Source organism: Aotus nancymaae, unplaced genomic scaffold (genome assembly GCF_030222135.1).
Source record: "Aotus nancymaae isolate 86718 unplaced genomic scaffold, 86718_ANA_hifiasm-v0.15.2.pri h1tg000041l, whole genome shotgun sequence".
Classification (NCBI taxonomy): domain Eukaryota; kingdom Metazoa; phylum Chordata; class Mammalia; order Primates; family Aotidae; genus Aotus; species Aotus nancymaae.
Window position 1 is genome coordinate 12641636 of NW_026988455.1, and position 20078 is coordinate 12661713.

The following is a 20078-nucleotide window of genomic DNA, read 5'->3' on the forward strand; positions in this document are numbered from 1 at the left end:
CTTTTCTTCTTATATGGAGTTTGCGCGTGTGGTGGTCTAGGTATCCATGAGATGGGGCTCCTCTTCAGCTTGAGAAAGGGGAAGGTTTCTTCCATGATTAGTGGCTCTCCAGTTCCAGATTTCCTTCTGCAAAGGTATATACATGATCCATCCCAGCAGGGGATCAGTCTGCCACCCTGTCTAAAATCTTGGAAGGGAGATGCCAGCCAGGTACCAACTTTGAGTTTCCTTAATGTGCATGGATGTGCCAGAGCAGAAGGACACAGACTGCACATCAGCAAGCTTTGGTTCTTTTCCAAAGCAAATATTCAGTGACTTTTCCTTCCCTCGAGTAACCAGGCTAGAATTGGGATGAGAAGAAGAGTGGTTTTGATATTTGAAAAGGAACTCACTACTTAGCAACTTGGCTAGTAAAACTATTTCGACATGCATCCGCATGCCTGCACTCTGTACCTTCCAGGGTTGAGAGACTAGTTAATGATTTATAGTCAGAATAAAATCACCTAGGGGATACACTGGAGCAAAATCTCACAGGATCTCAACTAATTTTAAGAGGTAGTTTTTTTAGAGAGATATGAGGGGAAAGAGCAGAGATGCCTCTGGTGCCGAGGGAAGTGGGCCTGATGTCTCTTTTTCTTAGCCTCTGCCTTTCACAACATCCATCCTGGAACTCTCTCTGTTTCTTGGCAAAATTTACTATTTTGAATAATATGATTCTTAAATGATTTCACAACAATTTCACACCTCACAGAAACCCTCAGGGTTTATAAGCAGGGCATCACCCGTGGGATCACAGGATGGCTTTGCACAATCTCAGACAGCTCACTTAAGTCTTAGAAAAATAAGAACATATGTTTTATATTAGTTTAGATGGACAGAAATATTTCATTTAGAGTTAGAGTCTAAGATTTCTATGTATTCCCTGGATATTGATTATGGCACAGGTCACTAAATATGTGAAATATATAAATCAATTTGAAAGAACCTTATTTGTGCTGTGGTTCCCCAGCCCAAGTTCCTTCTTTCTGTAGTATGTCAGTGATGATAAAGAATCTGAACCATGTATATGTTTGATTATAGATTGGCCAAGGTTTCTGATTCATATAAAAGCAAACCAAACAGGTGATCACTATAATGCAAGTATTCAAAGCACCTCTTCGCTGCCAAGTAGATATTTTTGAAAGAGTTTTAAGAATTTCTTATGGAATTGAATTACATTTCTTGTCACTACGTTATGCATCATATTGTGATTTTTCTCAAGGAAAACCTGAAGTTGATACATTGCGAGAATGCCAGGTTATATGAGTGAAAAGAAGAATTACTTTCCAGTTGGCAAAACCTTACTCTGTCACTGGGGTTCTGCATTAAAAATGCCAGTAAGAGACAAGCAATTGAAGGCAATTTCATTTACTCTGGAACACACTGGCCTACTGCAGGCAGGAAAGACATTCAGACTCTGAAGGAAAACAGTCCAACCTTTTAGTTCTGACTAATCCTGGCTGAAAATAGTTTACTGGATTTGGCTTTACTAAAATAAACATAAAGTGTCGAATTATCCAGAAAAATATTTTTTGCATTGCAAAATTAATTTTTGTGCAATAGGATTTCCCCATTTTCCTACTCTTCCCAGACTTTGCAAAGACATATAACTTTATAAAGTTGACTTTTGCTAAAGTGCGTGATGAATGTCAAAAGTAGAAATAGTTTAGTGAAAGAATAAGCTGATAGGTTAATGTTTGCAGGCTTATACATAGCTTCTCATTTTATTGTTCAGGATGGGTATGGGAAGTGATTTCTCTCCTCCTGATCTGCCCACTCTCCACTTCTAGATGGAATCTTTATAAAATTCAGATTGGTGATTTAACAGTGTATCGAATCTAGGACCACAAAGCATTTATTTACACATGTAATAGTGCTAATAATAAACAGGTTTCTTAGGAGCTAATGCTGTGATTCTAGTTCTGGGGCTATATATTTTTAGCAGGAAGCCTTCATTTTCTTATAAAACATACATATCATAGCCAGTATGTCTTCTGAAAACTGTTATGTTGCTACATGTCATTTGCTTGATTTGTAGGGTGATAGCCAACTGGCAGCAATTAATTTTGCTGTAAAAGTTTAGCAGTCCTCTTAAGTTGTAATCCACAAATAGAAGACCTGGTTTTTAAAGTAGATATACACCTGGAAAAAAATGCATTTTTCTGCCTTTTTCAAAATGCATATTTATAGACTTGGAGTCCAGACACATACAACTGTTACAACTAAAATGTTTCATCTCCCACTTATTTAAAATCTGATGGTAATTGATTCAAAGCTCAAGATTCTTGCCACATAAAATGGCCACATTCTTCTTTTGGAAATGTGAAGTGATCTTTGGTTTTTGTGGCTGTGTCATACACTGCAGGGCTAAGAGCAGTCTAAATTATAAGACCCAGGCCATTTTTTGTTTTACGTATGCTTAACTGCTATTTATTTTCTGTGAATGATAGAGTTAGTCATCATTTTTACTTGCTTAGCTTATTGACCCAAGAAAGAAATGATGACCACATTGTGTTTGGTGACCATGACTACAAGCAGCACAAAGAGCTTCTGGAAGTTATGGTAAAAGAGGGGTGTGTGAGAGGGCTACTCAGTGACAGCTTGCTTACAGTAAGCGGCTGCCACTGGCCTCCTCCCTCATGCCAAATTCCATGTCATGCATGAGAGAGCGCATTCTCAGAATCTCTGACCATGACTCCTTGGACTTATCAGAACCCTGGGATTCACATCACTCAGGATTCTAGGTGACAGAACTGCGGGAGGGCTGTGAATGTATTATTTGGTTAACTTACTGGAAGAAGAAAATGGGTTATTTTCCTTTTCCCACCCAACCGATTCTACCCTTTTGTAGATATCTTTCTTATTGCTTCTGTTGAAAGCCCAACCAGCTGCTCTCTTTCCAGGCCTGGCCTCGATTGCAGAGACATTCCCATCCAGTGGCAAAGGGCTTGAGAAGTAAAGGTCTCTGTAGACAGACAGGCAGACTTCAGCTACTCAGAAACCAGGATATAGCAATATTATGTTTAAACATACCTGACTCTATTGACTGCTGTCTATTAACTATACTAATTTTTAGGTACTGAATCATTCTATTTTGACCTTCCTGAGCTTAGACCAACTGCAACCTTAGTAAATCTCAGAATTATCAAAATATTTGAACATTCTCAGGTACAACTGTGGAATTCTATTACATTTTTCGCAGATGGCAAGTTTTCACATTCTCAGGTCAGAACAAGTCACGGAGTCTCTGAATTTGTCCCTTTCCCAAACCCGTTTCACGTTCCTAAAAGGACAACATGAAGTGTAACCCAAAACCATAGATGTACACTAATTGTCCCTAACAGTATCCATAGTAATGGTTCCAACAGAGTGCACCCTGACAATGTTTTTACTGTAGATCTTTTTGCCATTAAGTTGAAGAGTGTACAATGGCTGAGTAACGTGCCCAGTGTGTTCTGAATGATCTTAGGCATGCTCTATCTGTTGGTGCTTCTCATGAGAAAGCTTGTCTGCCTATCTGATGGAGGCAAAGTGAGTAGAAGGATAGGGTTCTGTTGCTAGGATCAGAAACGCTGGTGACTTGCCTTCATATATGATTGAAAGCAGTTATGCTAGCAGGCTAGGGAGTGCTGATAAGTGAATTAGGGGGAATGTGGGTCACCACTTAAATGTTTCTTGTTTTTCCTGGATGAATTTTATCCAATAGCAAAAAGGAATTTTTCAAAACTTTTACCCACCCACGGATTTTCATGAAAATGTCACTGACCAAAGACCAGTTTTGAATTTTGTATGATTTGACTTATTTCTCTACAGGCATTTTGCCTGGCAAAATCCAGAGTATTTGCTTTGGCTTGGATACTGGGTGGTGGTGCTTTTTAAGTAACATTGGATTATGATTTCAAGAAAATAAATACAGAACTGGGACCATGTCCCCATTCCTCTTTTATGGCCTGATGGCCAGCTTTGGCCTTGTAAGACGTATCTTGAGGAAATGTAAATTCACTGTAAGCTGTGGAAGGTCTTCTTCACTTCCACTGTTATTTTGATAAGACTTGGTGTTGATGTGGTCTATGAACACAGGGACCTTAGGAAAATATCATCTAAGCATGATTCTTAATCGCCACTTCATAATCCTCATATTGGCAACAATGAATAAATTATCATAATACCAAGTATCAATAAGGATATGGAGAAGTGGACATACTTTAGCATTGTTGGAGAAAATAAATTAGTAGAACCACTTTGGAGATCAATTTGGTAACACCTAGTAACGTTGAAGATGAGTATATCCAATAAAACTGTGTCTAGGTGCCTACCCTAGAGAAGCCTTTGTACATAGTGGCAAGGAGACATGAAAAAAGGTGTTTATTGCTTTTGTTTTTTAAAAAAGTGTAAATTACATAACTGTCCGTAGATAAGTCAATAAACTGTGGCTTATTTCTAATGAAATATAATAAAGGAGTTTAAAATTAAAATACACATACATACATTACATATATATCTATTAACATGGATACATTTCAAAAAACAATGTTGAGTGAAAAAATTATGTGCAAAAGGGTATATGTGGTATTAATACAATTTATGTATATTTAAACACAAACTGGGCAATATTATATAGTTGTTGTAGATAAATAATTAATGATTAAATAGTAAAATCTTGTGGGCAGGGTAATTAGTAATGTTAGGATAATGGATACATCTCAAAAGGTAAGAAATAGAAAAGAGATGGGATGTGAGGATTTTACTTTCTCTTTTTTCCCCAGAGAGAGAGAGAACCAAAACAGATATGGCAAAATATCATTATTTTAACTTGATGGTGGTAATATAGGTGTCATAGGTGTCTGTTTTACTATTTGGTATACTTTACTGCCTGTTGAAATATTTCATAACTATAATATATTTTTATCTAAAATAAATGAAAGCCAATTAGTATCACACTCCAATTTCTTTCCACCCATACCAGCTTTTCAGATGAGAACAAAGCCTAGAGAAATTGATTTTTCCAAGACTGTTAAGTTATTTAGCTGTTCCATACTTAGAGCTTCTGAGGCTGCATTTTTCAACCTTGGCGGACACTGGAATCACCTGGGGAGCTTTACGAAGTACCCGTACCTGGGTCCCACCTTCAAAATTTATGACGTAATTGGCCTGGGATGCAGCTTCCAAGGTGATTCTAATGGGTAGCCAAGGTTAAGAACCAGTAGCATGAAAGTTTCCCAGTTCTGATGTTAGTGCTAAATAAATAAAAACCTACCCTGTTACTTCTGTTGAGATGCAGGAATGCAGTGTTTAGTAGAAAGTATGTCTCTACTTATTATCAATGTCCTGACAATAATATCTACATTATCATCAGTGTCCCGACAATGATTTGGGGAGTTTAATGCTCTCTTGTAATAAAATTCAGAGACAAGATAAGATATTAGAGTGATTGATAGTGGCAGAAGGCTTTCAACTGAGTGTCTATTTCACATTCTAAGTATTCTTTTTTTACAATTGTTAGTCAGAGTTTGGGAGGAGTCTTGTACTGTGCCATGTGTACATTGTTGCCACCTCCCTGCCTTCTTGATTTAGAAGTGGAACTGACAAATCTGTCACACTGTTTCCATTTTTAAAGGTAAGATAGAGTGTTCTCTCTTCCAAACACAATGCAGACTTTCAGCTTTTAATAGAAAATGATCTTCAAAACACTTTTGCTACTATGGACACTTTTGAAGAGTTGGTAAGTTACCAAAATATTGAATTTTCTCTTTTATCAAATCTGCCTGATGTGATTAAATAAATAAAATTAACATTAATATCCTCTTTGTCTCTTGAGGCTGAAACACCACCAGTGAACATCTGGTAAAGATCAGAGCCAGTGTAGCTTCCAAGTCATATCCCACAAGGCATCGGTCTGTCAGATATTAAAAGCAAACTCAATGATTTAAAAAATAGAACCAAATCTTAAGATTTCTTTCCCAGCAATTTTATATAAGAGATACAAACATATTTATCTGTGTAAATACATGTTCAACATACTGTAGACACATATATGTCACCATGAATTACAAATCCCTTAGTATAGGTAAAAACGAAACCACAGAAATTCTCATTAGATGGGGCATTGACTACACTCTATAAGGCATCTGTCAAATCGGATTTCACGTCCCAAAACACAGTTTAGAAACCTGCCGTTTGGTAAAGGTTTACTTTGGTTTCCCTTGAAGGCATTTAATTCTGTTTACCTGGGGAACTGACCTTTCATGAACTTTGTCCTGAAAATAAATTCATTGCAAATTTGGGCAAATGTTTCAAAGCTAATCGTGGTTTATGTTTCTTTGCCCTGTGAGTCTAGGATTAATGAAAAACAATAGATAATGAGAGCAACCCTAAGAGGTTAAATATTTGAGGCTTTATCCTCATTAAACAAAATCATTAACTACATGATGGTTAATGTTCCTTTTAGTTTGTATTTGTTTTGTGGTTTTTCTCTAATTTCATGCCTTGAATAATGTCTTTAAAGTTACAAAGAATTATGTAAATCTTTCATAAATGATCTGATTAAGGGAATGTATGTCAAACCTTTGGAGATTTGTTCATATATAGATTCTGATATGTGTTTTTCTTAGTTCTTTCAGGCTGCACCAGTGTAGAAAATTAGTATGGCAATATATTAGAAACGTTCTTTTGACCTCAGGAATATTTCTTGATTACCTTTTCTTTGAGTGGTCATGTTGTCATCTTTGGGTCCAGATAGAATTTGAATGTGTAGAGTGAAAGATCAAACACATTTATTTTTCCAAAAAGAAGAGGTCATCTGATTCTTTTTGATCTTTCGGAAAGGTTTTCTTCAAGTTTGGAGTAGAATGATTTGGAAAAGAGATGTTTATTTTTTTTCCAGGCAGTTTTATTAGTTTCTACTATAATTACTGAGTCAGGGCTTCTAAGCTATCAGTAAGACAATGCTTGTTATAACCCTGGGCAGTGGATCTGTGGCTGGTGAACCCAGAGCCTGAGCACAGAAGGCTTGATTTTACATCTGCTCTCATTCTGGAAAGCCATGTGTCCTTCATCCAGAGGGAAGACCAGTCTGTTTAATAGGTGTCATCACTAATATAGGAAGTTGGCATAGATAGGAATGTGGTGAGAAAGTGGGATGAAACCTGTGTGTTTTTATTGTGCAGCACTGTATTTATTTCCCCTTTTCTTGGGCCACAGGTACGGAGCTTGAGTAGGGAGAATGGTTAATCTATTAGAAGGAGAATTTTGAATAATATTTTAATGATTAGTTTAAAGTTGTTGAGAAATTGAAAAATGATATGACCATTTTCTGGGCTGGCAGAAGCAATATGCTTGGGTAAATATATAGCCTAATGCTCTAAAATTAGGGTGAGCATATACTTTATTTTTCAAATCAGGACACTTTTGAGAGTGAAAGAGGGTTTGTCTCACTGGAATGTCAGTCTAAATCAGGACTGTCCTGGAAAACTAAGGGTATATAGTTACCTTCCCCAAATAGTATGTGTACTGATGTGCCTACTCCTTGCATGTTCATTCATTCTTTGGATCACTGAGTGAAAACCGTATACTATATCTTACCTGGGAGGTACAGAAATAAATGAGACATTCTCTTTGGGAGCTCACAATCTACTAGGGGTGACAATTGTGTAAATAGTAAAACAAGGGCTGTGATATGTGGCTATGCAAACTTTTAATGGGAAACCTAGGGGAAGAATCTCCCAAGTATGCCTTTAGAGTTTGAGCAGGCTTGTTAGAGGAGGAAACTGCATCCTGAAAGAAGACAGTAATTCTTAGAGAGAAAAGAGGAGAGGCTGTTTAGACCTGCATACCACCATGTGAAATAGCACAGGAGTATGAAAGAGCACAGAGGAAGAAACAATTCCCAAGCAGTTTGATGCTCCAAGACCAGGTAGGAGTGGAAGTAAGGCTGAAAGAAGTCATGAAGGACTTATACTACCAAATAGGGATAATGTTTAAGAATTGTGAACCTAGTTAACATAAATACAAATCTAGTCAATAAAAAATATCTTAGGAGGGTAGCATCACCGAGGTAGCAAGGACTGTGTTTCAGTGCATGTGAAATGAAACTTTGACTTCCCCAGGCCTTCTCCATTTTCTCTTAAAGCTTATAGTTTAATTCCTCATTAAAACATATCTCTTGGCAGCTATCATATGAAACACACATTTGTCTTATGCCAAGTGATCAGCTAGGGAAACAAGTACATGTAGACTAGCATGAAAGCATTTTCTGTTGTGGACTTTAAAGAAAACAATTAAAAATCTGGGGAAGACTTAGAGACCAAAGTTGTTTGATCAATTATGTAGAATGATTAAGATGTGGACAGAGGCTGCATACATTATCCTGTGTATGAGTATCTTTCCATTAGTTAAATATTTCCCTTTATAATCTGTAAAGAGAGTGAAGTATTGTACTGTTAAACAAAGGTTTGGACTGGTGCTCATTATGCTGAGCTTGTCAGCCTTTTCAAGATATTTTTCCTTCACTGCTGAGATTTACTTTGGAATTTTTTTTTTTTTTTCTGCTCAGACTGAATTAATACAGAACAGAGTGAAATGCTTGAGCTGTTTAGAGTAGAACAAATTAAATCAATTCCCATCAAAATGGCACCCGTTCACAGTGATTCAGTCCTGAACACCACAGGGCCCCATGTCTCTCTAGACTGGGGAAGGCAACATGAAAGAAAGTCTTGCCTTTTGTTACTTGAGCTTCTTGCTCTGGCTGCATAAGCCTTCCCTGGGTTTGAGCCACCCAAGGTTGTAGAGTCATTTGCCTGTTGACCAAAGAGCACAGCTGAAGGTCAGGTCAGTGGACTCAGGAATTCAGAATGTTTTATAGAGGGCATCAGATTGGTCCTGGATCCTTGCTTTAAAAATTTATGAGGCAGCTTCTCAGGCTTCTCTTACCAGAACAATTTTTCTTTTCTGTGTTTTAGAATGTTTGTTTGAAAGTGCTTTCATTTTCAAGTAGGGGCCTGGGTATCGGGCCTGTTGCGTGTGTTTTGATGAGAAATATTGTACAGCTGACTCTCTTTTGTCACTGTCTTTCCCCATCCCTACTCTCAGTGTCTAGTATGAAAATTGTCCAGAAAAGAGTAAATGGTGATTTATTAGCCAAGAGAATGGATTTGGGGTTGGGAGAACAGTTGTAATGAAGCAAAAATGGAGAACTCAGCCTTAAACAAAATTCTGAAATAGAAATTTGTCTTTCATCTCATTTGTGGTGACCCCTACTGCCTTCTTTCCTCAGAGTTTCCATGCTGCTTCACAGGCCCCATGCCTTGCTCCTTACTTTTCCTCTCCATTGAATGGAGGCTTGCTTGTGGAAAAGAACTGTGGGAAAGAGAAATTCATACGTATAATGGTGAACAGCTGAGAAAAGATTCAGTATGCTGGCTCTCCCAAGGGTAGCTATGTTTTAACTAGAAAGAAAGTATTAAACCTCTTCCTTAAGACCAAAAACTCTTTCAGATAAATGGAGGTGAAAGAAAATGACTGTGTTACACAAATTCTGAGCTACTATATTACTTTAATTCTCACTATCGCCCTTGGAGCTAAGTAATTTGTGGGATTTGAGATTCAGACTCTCTTCTTCCTACTACATATTCAAAGATCATTAATTATTCACCTTTGAGTCCTACCCACAGCACGTGGCTCAATGATTAACATACTGTAGACCTCAAATGTGCACACATACACACACACATACACACACGTGCACACACACACACACAGACACACACACGAAACTAGGTGATGGATTCATAGAGGTTTATTATTATTTTCAGTGTGTAAAGATTTGAAATTTCCTATAATAAAATGTCAGAAATAAAGAAATAAAATTGTTTTGAGTGAATTCATAGGAAAGAAAAGAACAGTTTTTTCCTCTAGCTCCTCAGAAAATGATGCCAGCCATGTGTTTTCTTTAGGTAACCTGTGTTATTCTGATCTGAAAACAAATTAATTTTTCCATTGCTCTTGACAGTCTCTGAGATCACTCTGCTTAGGAATGAGATGAGAGATACTCTTGGGCAGTAACATGATATTTAAAAAGGCAAATGATAAGAAGGGAGTACTATTGGAATACATTAAAATAATTAAACCCAAATCTCAGCAGCTTACTATGATAAGAGTTTATTTCTTGTTCTTGTTCTAATATGGCTAACTCCTTACGATCATATAGTGACTCAGGATCCTTCAACCTAATGGCTCTGAAATCTAAGTCTGGGGTGAAACAGATGTTGAGGATTGTGGAGAGGTTTTAGGAGCCAGGCATAGAAGTGACAGGCTTGACTTCTCTCATCCCCTCGGGCAGCACTCAGTCACATTACCTCAACTAACTGCAAGGGCAGTTGGAAAGAGTGGTCTTCCTGTGTGTCCAGAACACTTAAATACGCAGTATTGGTGGACACAGAGTATAGTATCTGCCACAAGGATCTAGAAGTGTCCCCTGCTTCTCCTCTGACTTACCCCAGTTTTCTGTATCTCCTTGAAAAGAAAAAGCATTTCAGTCTTATCTTTGAGCTATCCATGAGTGGCAACCCGGTCTCATCAAAGAGCTTTAAAGACCATTTATTTTTTTCTTACCGGTGCTGGCTCCTGTAACTTGCTTTTCAACTTATTAAATCTTTCCCAGCCCAACCATTTTTTTTTTCTTATTGACTCTCCAAGGATTCCATTGCCATACAATCACCACTGCTGGGGAAATGCTCCTTATCTCAAGTGGATTACTCAGTTTTCCCCACCTTGTCCAAATTAAATGTTCTTGGTGCACAATTCCCCCCTGCCCGTCATCTTTCTAAGCCATGAGTATGTGTGATGTCTTCATGTCTCACGGGCACTAACCCTTAAGGGAGATCTGCTCATTATCAAGGGCAAGGTTATAAATGAATCACTGAGAGTTCTACCATTGTGCACAGAAATTTGGTGTGAAGGGGTATTTTACTAAGACCCTGAAACACAATATTCCCCATCTGTTCATAAAGTAGCTTATTTGATACACACAATGTAGTCATAAATGCTCTTCTATTCTCTGAATGCTTGCTTTTGGTCATGAACTGGCACACACTCAAGGAAAAAATGACAATGTGCCTCTATGGACACTTTTGGTCCATTTCCATAAATATATTCAAACAAAATGAAATTGCCTAGCTCTTTATAATATGTCCTTTAGGGTGTTTAAGCTTGCAAAATTACCCCCAAGGATGACAAATTGTAAACATCATGCAATACCACAGCCCTGGGTCAAGGCCTGTCTCAGTGCTCTACAGACATTCGCCCTTCTTAGAAACGTTTAAAGTGTTTTAGGAAAATGAAGCTAGGCAAACAAGCTTATCGGGAGCGACAATAAAAAAAAATCATTGATTCTAATTAGGAGGCGTCACGTATACAGGAACAAAGCTGCTTTGTGTAGTTGAAAAGTCTACCTGTTCTCTGAAACACATAAAGTACTTTCCAGTGGCTTTAGATAATCATGCTGACAAAGTTTCAGGGCCCTGACCTTTTGGCCCATCTCAAGTGATTCAGCTGCACTTGTCGAAACTTGTCTAAGGTGTTGGTGGAAGGTGTACTGGGATACAAGTTGTTATAAAGGTGTGACAATGGGACAGGTGCCATTTGCTTCTGAAAGCCCCAAACTGCATCATAAATTGAGGTGGGAAGTATTCAGGTTCTTGAGGTGTGGATTGAATTTATTATAATTATCTCTAGTTGTCCCTCCCTGTAGCAATTATTTCCCCCAGCAGCCTAGTGCAAGGACCCACTGCTGGTGAGGACTCCAGCTTCTTTTGGCTTGGGTCACCCCGATCCTGTCTATTGTGTGTCCTAGGAAGGCCAGCTTTAGATTGCGACTCTGGTTTTGTGCTGTACCTATAGAATGAGGCCTTTCTGATGGAACCAGTCAAGAAAAGAGCTGTATAATCTGAACAAATAATGGAGAAATCACTCTAATTGCTTACTCTATTGAGATAGTAAATCAAAATAAACAACTGTGTCACTGTCACTTTTCTTGAATTCAGAACTTTGGAAAAAAATGAATGCCACTAGTCACAGAGTCAGGAAAATAGATCTTCATAAATAAATGGGCAATTTAGTTTAAAATTAAGAGTACATATTGACCATTTGCAGTGTCAGTGATTTATTTTCAAGGAGGAGTTTCATAAAAGGCATTTTTAGTTGCCTGATTGTACATTTCCTCCAAAGATGGCTTGCTAATTACCATCAGTGAGTAATAGGGGTTGCCAAAAAGAAAAAAAAAAAAAAGGGAAAAAAAGCCCATTGTGTTCCAAAGGAATGATGCTGCCAAGTGTCTTGACAGGCTCCTGCTGCACTTGTCAAACAGCTGTGCCTGGGAGTGAAATTATGAAGTTGGATTCTCACTTAGCCAAGATTAGAATAGGCTTAATTGAAGGTGTCTGCAGTGGGGGACAATTTAAAATTCTTAAGTACAGAATTCATGCATTTCTAAAAAACATTCTACTGACCATCTCTAAATTACTTTGTTTTGTCTCTGCCTTCAGATAGGTATGATATAAAATTCAAAAGAGGAAAGGAAATAAAAGAAAATTGTCTTTATATGGAAAAATTCTAAGGTTATTAATGTAATTGTTTCACTTAAAGATATTTCAGATCTTTAAATATTTGGCTTACCTTTTAATACTGAATCGTTCATCTAGTTCATCTAATTATAGGTGTGCATGTTCTCTGTGGTCTCCAAACGTGACTTTCAGGTGCAAAACAGAAAGGTCTCTGACGACTATCTCTATTTCACTCATTTAACTATTTATTAAGCAACTGTTTCATGCCAGGCTCTCTTCTAAGCACTGGGAATACAGCAGGGAACAGATCAGACTCCTAACTCCCATCCTTCTGGAGCTTACACCCTGGAGGGGGAAGATAATAAATCTGTTTATTTATTATAGAGGAGAAGAGGAGAAGAGATAGTGAGGGAAAAATGGGGGCTAGATTGTTTAGGACCTTGGAGGCCACTGAAAGGATGCTTTTGAGCAGAGGAGTGATAGGGTCTGACTTATGTTTTAATAGAATCCCTAAATGCTATGTGGAGAGTAGATTGAAGGGGAACAAGGAGTTGAAGTTGGAAGACCAAACCTGTTAGGATTGGAAGCACTGCGGTAGCATTCTGTCTGGTCTTTCTACTTAATATCCAGTAGTAGAAGTTGGGATAACTGGTTGGACTCTAGCTATATAAACATAAATAGCTAGACCTGAATTGCATATTAGGTGTACAGACCGAAGTGTCAGGGGTGACTTTAAGGTTTGGCTCATGCACCTGGAAGGAGGGGCAATTGTAGGAGATTTAGGGAGGAAGCAGATAGTTTGATTTTGGACTTGTTAAGTTTGAGGAGCCTTTTAGACATTCAAATGGTGAACCTGGAGATCAGAGGAGAAGACTAGACATACCATTTTTGGGACCACCTGTTTCTAGATAACATTTAAAATTTATGAGACTAACCTAATTTAAAGTGAAATGAGAAGTCTCTACTTCTCATGACAACATTGGTGCCTACCTGGGATTCCATGGTTGAAGGGCTGGTTGGTAGAAGGTGAGAAGAGTAGAAGAAAGAGTGAATTTCTCTTACCAAACACCGTGTATCTCCTTCATCCTGTGTTGCTGTGTTGCCCTGACCCCACCTTGGATATATCAAGGAGAATTGCAAGGGGCTATTGAAAGCAACAAGGTGGAGTTGAAGAGATTGTTCCAGGTTAGCTGCCATGGAAATACCTGTATTTATGCTTCCAGACCAGAAGATAGGCAAACAGAAAACAAAGGGGACCTTTCCCAAGAGAATACATTGATTTCCACCCTCATGGTCTTATGCTCTTAAAATTGGTGGGCATTGACAACAGGATCCATACATCTTAGTTCCTACAGAACCCAACAGTGTGTAAGCAGACACTCTGAGAAATGGTATTATGTTAGTTCTACCATGAGGGTGACATGGGCATGACAAAGAGTCCAGGAACAGACTGGAAGACTTCTTGGTCAGTGTGTGTTGAGAGGATTCAAACAGCAATTGGCAGTTTTTTTCTGTCTTTCCAATAGTGAGATTCTAAGATTGTGTCTATTAATAAATTAATCTCTTGCGTTCCCCGAATACATCTTCTCGGTTTCCTGGCTGACTTTTCCTTAGAGTGCCTGCTCTGGTAATGTCTCTATGGTGTTGATGAGAAACAATATGAAATGGCTACTGGCTGGAAGGTCTTATGGGTTGTACTCAGGTTCACATTCTCAGTGCTAAAGCCTCAGGTGCTCTTATTGACCAGTGAAGCCCAAGGAGTCTGTGAAAATAATTTTAATTTTTATTTTTTTTTTTGAGAGGGAGTCTCACTCTGTTGCCCAGGCTAGAGTTCAGTGGTGTGATCTTAGCTCACTGCAGCCTCTGCCTCCCGCCTCAGCCTGCCAAGTATCTGGGATTACAGGCATGTACCACCATGTGGCTAATTTTTGTATTTTAGTGGAGATGGGGTTTCACCATGTTGCCCAGACAGGTCTTGAACTCCTGACCTCAAGTGATCCACCATCCTCGGCCTCCCAAAGTGCTGGGATTACAGGCATGAACCACCATGCCAGCAATACTTTTAAGATCACACAGTTATATTTCTTCTTACTATAGAAACAGCTAAATGAAAAACCTTTTGTGTACCATGTGTTGAATTTGTTTACTGTGATTATGATAGCTAGGGAACAAAACTTCATGTTTTAGCTTTTGGAAATTTTTATGATGTTCATGTCTATGCCAATAAAACTTCATAGGCTCCAGCAGGATGCCTCTTTTGTTTGACTGGAGTGTTATGTCCAAACCCAGAGAAAGGATAGGGAATTTTTTTTCATTTTACATTTATTTTTCCTTTCTATTGCCTCCTATCTTTCTAACACCTACTTATTCCTCTGTCTTTTCCTTCTATGTAAAGCTCTTAAGGATGACATCAAAAAGAAAATGGAGGTTGCAACAGTGCTTAAAAGGTGTATGTGTGTGTGTGTGTTTGTGTTTGTGTGTGTGTGTTTGTGTTTGTGTGTGTGTGTGTGTATGTATTTTCCATCCAGTGACTATGAAAGAAAGCATATTCAGTGCTTAAAAACAGTGACATTTAATATTTAAGACTATGTCTTAGGGACTTGATTTATTTGAGGACTGTCTTATATTCTCTAGTAAGATATACTGTGCTGCTTGTTAGGGCAGTACTTTGTGAGCTCAGCCCTATTGACATTTTGGACTTTTGGACTGGGTAAGTTTTTGTTGATGAAGGGCTCTGTCGGATAGTGTTGGTTGTTCAGCTGCATCCCGGGCCTCTAACCACCAGATGCCGATAGCACCTTCTGTACCCTCAGTCGTGACAAACATGTCTTCAGGCATTGCTATATGTCTCCTGGGGAGAAAATCTGCCCCTAGTCGAGAACCACTGGGTTTGGGGAACCAGAGTTTATAAGCCTTATTCATTGTAGAGACAGGACCGTTTTCTGAGATTTCAGTCAGTGCCTGAAACACAGATACTTGGCTTAGAAAACAACTTCACTTGGCCACTTCCCCAGCCTCACAAGGACCCTGGCCATGACCTCTGCAGCTTCTGATGACTAGTTGAAGAGGGAAGTAATTCTTTATGCTTCCAGAATTGTAGTAGAAAGGGATATAAACTGTTCCAAGTACTTAGTTGACACTGGAATTTTCTTATAGAAATACTGATATTAATGGAGAATTGTCTTAGAAGAATCGTTGTGTGTAGAATTTATTTTCTTCTGGTAGAGAATCTCTAGGGCAGGAATAGTGCAGTACTTTAAGCCTGAATTCCAGACTTAGATGGAGAATAATCCTTATAGATGATCAATTGCTCATCCATTTCAACATTCATACTAAAACCATAATATACTGAAAATATACAGAAAATTAGTGGTCTAAGTTTGCAGTTTTACAGCACCTGTGTCCTTGGATGCTCTGATACTTTGTTCTAGAAGTGAAACCCAGTTCATTCTTCTGATTAGAATAAGTTGTGGAAAGGGTGCACTTTTGGTGCAAGATAGCATGAAATACAATGACTCATTAACAGAAAAGAGTTCTCTTTCTGTCATGACCAAACTTTTATAAGAAAAGACAAAAAGAAGCTTGAGATCTACAACTGTGTCAAGCCGGCAGTGCTTATAAGATTAAACTTTTTTTGAAACAGCTAATTGGAAACAGTTTAAAAACAAACAACTTTCTGAATCTTAATCAGGAAAATAGTAGGCATAATTATTGGTAGTTACATGTGTTACCCTAGAAAAATAATTTCTAAATTATAAGATTGTTTAGCTAATGTGTTCCACCCAGGAGACTTGAGTCTAGACTGAGTTTGGGGATATTTAGTATAGAACAACTAGTAGCAATAATGGACACTGACAAATGAAAACAGCTTTATATGGTTTATACAGAATAATAAATATCCCACTATGCTCATGAAAGAACAAAATTAAGTAAGAACAGCTGCATTTGGACATTAAATTTTGGGCCCCAGGGAGAAAAGAGTTTTCATAGTTTGAGACAGACTGTAAGGAAGCTATACTCCAGATAGTAACATCTTCCATTAAAGTCAAGTTTACAAAGCAATGTCCCATGCATAATTGTTAGATTCTTACAGTAATCCTTTCCAATAGAAAAGATGGTTGCAATTTTTATTTCCATTTTAAAGCGAGGAAACAACTCAAGTGATTTTATCTAAGATCACACACCAATAAGTACTGGATTGTGAACCAGGACCCAGGGTTGTTGGGCTCCATGGCCAGTACTTTTTCTGTTCCACCACAGTCTTCCATGAAGTTACTGTTAATTATGTTTACTTCATTTCATATTCTGCTGTTTTCCAGGGTCCCCCATCCCAATTCCTTCCTCCATTCCTACCAGGGCTGGCTATGACATTGCCTAACTCCGGCAGTACCATTTATTTTTTGTGCCCCCTAATATTGTACAAGAAGAAGATTCCACAAGGGACGCCATGCATATACATTACATATAATTCCATCTAAAGGATCAGTTTCTACCCCAGTGTTAGTTAAAATTGTAGAGTGATACCATAGATGAGGAAAATGGCTCTTTATGCTCGGGAGACTTATAAGAATTCGTTTTATATATATATCATATCTATACATATATATATTTTTTATTATACTTTAGGTTCTGGGGTGCATGTGTAGAACATGCAGGATTGTTGCACAGGTACCTACATGGCAATGTGGTTTGCTGCCTCCATCCCCCCATCACCTATATCTGGCATTTTTCCCCATGTTATCCCTCCCCAACCTTCCCACCCCCCGCTGTCCCTCCCCTAGTCCCCCACAACAGACCCCAGTGTGTGATGCTCCCCTCCCTGTGTCCATGTGTTCTCATTGTTCAACACCCACCTATGAGTGAGAACATGCAGTGTCTGATTTTCTGTTCTTGTGTCAGTTTGCTGAGAATGATGGTTTCCAGGTTCATCCATGTCCCTGCAAAGGACATGAACTCATTGGTTTTTATGGCTGCATAGTATTCCATGGTGTATATGTGCCACATTTTCCTTGTCCAGTCTATCATCCATGGGTATTTGAGTTGGTTCCAGGTCTTTGCTATTGCAAACAGTGCCGTGATGAACATATGTGTGAGTGTGTCTTTATAATAGAACAATGTATAATCCTTTGGATATATACCCAGTAATGGGATTGCTGGGTCAAATGGCATTTCTATTTCTAGGTCCTTAAGGAAATGCCACACTGTCTTCCACAATGGTTGCACTAATTTGCACTCCCACCAACAGTGTAAAAGTGTTTCTATTTCTACACATCCTCTCCAGCATCTGTTATCTCCAGATTTTTTAATGATTGCCATTCTAACTGGCATGAGATGGTATCTCAATGTGGTTTTGATTTGCATTTCTCTAATGACCAGTGATGATGAACATTTTTTCATGTTTGTTGTCTTCATAAATGTCTTCTTTTGAAAAGTGTTCATATCCTTCGTCCACTTTTTAATGGGTTTGTTTGTTTGTTTGTTTTCTCATACATATGTTTTAGTTCTTTGTAGATTCTGGATATTAGCCGTTTGTCAGATGGGTAGATTGCAAATTTTTTTACCATTCTGTTGGTTGCCAGTTCACTCTAATGATTTTTTCTTGCAAATTTTTTTACCATTCTGTTGGTTGCCAGTTCACTCTAATGATTTTTTCTTTTGCTGTACAGAAGCTCTGGAGTTTAATTAGATCCCATTTGTCTATTTTGGCTTTTGTTGCCAATACTTTTGGTGTTTTACTCATGAAGTCTTTGCCTATGCCTATGTCCTGAATGGTTTTGCCTAGGTTTTCTTCTAGGGTTTCTATGGTGTGAGGTCTTATGTTTAAGTCTTTAATCCATCTGGAGTTAATTTTAGTGTTAGGTGTCAGGAAGGGGTCCAGTTTCTGCTTTCTGCACATGGCTAGCCAGTTTTCCCTACACAATTTGTTGAACAGGGAATCCTTTCCCCATTGCTTGTTTTTGTCAGGTTTGTCAAAGATCAGATGGTTGTAGATGTGTGGCATTGTCTCTGAGGCCTCTATTCTGTTCCATTGGTCTGTATCTGTTTTGTTACCAGTACCATGCTGTTTTGATTACTGTAGCCTTGTAGTATAGTTTGTAGTCAGGTAGTGTGTTGCCTCCAGCTTTGTTCTTTTTGCTTAGAATTGTCTTGGCTATGCAGGCTCTTTTGGTTCCATATGAAGTATATGGTGTTTTTTTCCAGTTCTGTGAAGAGGGTCATAGGTAGCTTCATGGGGATAGTGCTGAATCTATAAATTACTTTTCGTAATATGGCCATTTTCATATTGATTCTTCCTAAACATGAGCATGGAATGTTTTTCCATCTGTTTGTGTCCTCTCTTATTTCCTTGAGCAGTGGTTTGTAGTTCTCCTTGAAGAGGTCCTTTACATCTGTTGTTAGTTATATTCCTAGGTATTTTATTCTCTTTGTAGCAATTGTGAATGGTAGTTCATTCTTGATTTGGCTCTCTTTAAGTCTGTTATTGGTGTATAGGAATGCTTGTGATTTCTGCATATTAATTTTGTATCCTGAGACTTTGCTGAAGTTGCTTATCAGTTTAAGGAGATTTCGGGCTGAGATGATGGGGTGTTCTAAATATACAGTCATGTCATCTGCAAATAGAGACCATTTGACTTCCTCTTTTCCTAATTGAATACCCTTTATTTCTTTTTCTTGCCTGATTGCTCTGGCTAGAACTTCTAATACTGTATTGAATAGGAGTGGTGAGAGAGGGCATCCTTGTCTAGTGCCAGATTTCAAAGGGATTGCTTTCTGTTTTTGATCATTCAGTATGATACTGGCTGTGGGTTTGTCGTAAATACCTTTTATTATTTTGAGATATGTTCTGTCGATACCTAGTTTATTGAGAGTTTTTAGCATAAAGCGCTGTTGAATTTTGTTGAAGGCCTTCTCTGCATCTATTGAGATAATCATGTGGTTTTTGTCTTTGGTTCTGTTTATGTGGTGAATTATGTTTATAGACTTGCGTATATCGAACCAGCCTTGCATCCTGGGATGAAGCCTACTTGATCATGATGGATAAGCTTTTTGATGTGCTGTTGCAATCTGTTTGCCAGTATTCTATTGAAGATTTTTGCATCTATGTTTATCATGGATATTGGCCTGAAGTTTTCTTTTTTTGTTGAGTCTCTGCCGAGTTTTGGTATCAGGATGATGTTGGTCTCATAAAATGATTTGGAAAGGATTCCCTCTTTTTGGATTGTTTGGAATAGTTTCAGAAGGAGTGGTAACAGCTCCTCTTTGTATGTCTGGTAGAATTCAGCTGTGAACCCATCTGGACCAGGGCTTTTTTTTGGCTGGTAGGCTATTAATTGCTGCCTCAACTTCAGCTCTTGTTATTGGTCTGTTCAGGGTTTTGACTTCCTCCTGGTTTAGGCTTGGGAGGGTGCAAGTGTCCAGGAATTTATCCATTTCTTCCAGGTTTACTGGTTTACATGCATAGAGTTGTTTGTAGTAATCTCT

General features: G+C 38.3%; 1 protein-coding gene across 2 annotated transcripts in view; it reads left to right on the top strand.

The window, feature by feature from the left end:
- The window catches only part of GLIS3 (GLIS family zinc finger 3), a 488252-nt gene that overhangs the window by 176097 nt on the left and 292077 nt on the right, over positions 1-20078 (top strand). The gene's annotated exons all lie outside the window — the stretch shown is intronic.